Here is a 1,875-nt window from a genome sequence, read left to right as displayed (position 1 = left end):
CCTCCCGTCTGCACAGGGCATGAGAGTGAGCGGGCAGGCAGGCCTGCTGCCCCCTGCAGCCTCAGATGGACACAGGCAAGGCTCACACACATGCCTTTCAACAGTGAGGTCGCTTGTGCGGCCGATGATGCTGCGTAGGGACGACTGTCCTCCGTTCTCGCTGCACTTCTCTTGCAAGCCTGGTGCCCCTTCATTTCTAGGAGCTTTTGCTGAGTGGTGGGAGGGCCTGTGGCCAGCCTAGGGGGCGGGGGTCCGTCCTGAAGGCTGGTGCTCCCAGAGGTGAGGGAGGCAGGTTGAAGCTGGGAGAGCCGGGGGCTGGCAGGGAGTGAGGGGGGGGGCTCCTGCTCCGTGTGTGGAGGGGCTGCTGGTCTGGAGGCTTCCCCTCCCCGGGACAGGATGCCGGCACTGCTGCCCCAGCCTGAGAACAGAGCCAGAGCTCACGGGCTTCCTTGGGCTTGGACACCGGGCGGCTCTGTGACCACAAGGGGCCAGGAGCAGAAAGCCCCCCGCCTATTTGGCACGACCCTGCTTCCACCCCTGCTCACTGCACATCCGTATGTGGGTGGGTGGGGAAGGACAGACACCAGGAATGACAGACTGAACGGGGTCAGTGGGGCTCCTGATGCGACAAGTTTTGCTCACCTGGGGCTCTGCAGTGAGAGTCACACCTGTGCAGAAGCATGGGGAGAGGCCGCTCACACACGGGGTGTTTCTGGTTTGCCCCGTGGGCCCCAAAAGCGTGGGCACCTGAGCGCCTCTCCTTGATCCCTGGAGGGTTTGCAGGGCAAGTGTATGCCTGTCCCAGGAGCGCCAGCCACCTGCTGTCCTAGCTCAGCCCCCTGGGGCAGGTCCACGTGCCATGGCAGCAGGCCCCCCTACAGGATGGCCACTCGCTTTGAGGTGAACGAGACCCCCAGGAACAGCCTCTCTGTCACTAGCAGGGGTAGAAACACTGCAGTGCAGATGGCCGTCTATACCGCGGTAAAAGCCGCTCCCAGGCTGGGTCCTCGGGACTGCGGGAAAGCGGAGGGCTGGGCCTTTCCGGGGCCGCCCCTGAAGAGCCTGGCTCACCGGGCAGCACGTCCCCTTGGCCGTCCCTGTGGCCGTGACTGCTACGTGGTTATTTAGGGGGGGACAGAGCAGAGGCAAACATCCTGCTGGTACTTCCGGGTTGGACGAGACCCAGGGAGCCAGCGGCCCGACAGGTTCGAAAGGCCCTTCTGGGTGGGGCCGGGGACAGTCCTCAGCCCACGGTGGGGGTTCCCTCTGCGGGGCTGAGCTGTGGGGTCTGGACCATCCCTTCCGGAGGATGAGCTGCTCCTGCCCCTGGCTTCCAGGCCCCATCTCTGCCAGCTTCAGATTCCAGGTTAGGGCTGGGGCTGGCTTTCCAGCACGATGGGCAAGCGGCACATCCATCCCCCAAAAAGGACCAAGGTTTCTCTAAGGGGCGCCACCAGCCATGCGTGGTGGCGGTTGCCTCGCCTGTCCTGCTGCACCCACCCCGCCCCGGCCCAGTGACACCCGCCCAGCCAGCCTCAGGCGGGGGCGCCCCTGGCATGCAGCTCTTAGACGTCCCAGGCAAGGCCAGGTAGGCGGAGGGGGAGGCGGGCCCTGCAGACAGGAGACACCCAGCGGTGGAGACATTCAGGAGAACTTCCCACTTGGCCTCCGCCCCTTGCAGGCAAAGAATGGAAAGGTACATACAAAAACGGTGGAAAAGCAGCTGGAAATCCAAAGGCGCTGCTGCTGGGGCCGGGAGCCCATCACCCCACCGCCGTGCTCCAGGAGAGCCGAGAACAACCCCCAGCCCCCCCTTGCCCACCCTCCCACAGTCCCCGGGGCCTGGCCCCGCAGCAAGGCTCGGAGGACTCGAGC

This window comes from Ursus maritimus, unplaced genomic scaffold (genome assembly GCF_017311325.1).
Source record: "Ursus maritimus isolate PB19 unplaced genomic scaffold, ASM1731132v1 scaffold_24, whole genome shotgun sequence".
Lineage (NCBI taxonomy): Eukaryota > Metazoa > Chordata > Mammalia > Carnivora > Ursidae > Ursus > Ursus maritimus.
The sequence above is the reverse complement of the archived record's forward strand: the minus strand, read 5'-3'. Positions refer to the sequence as shown.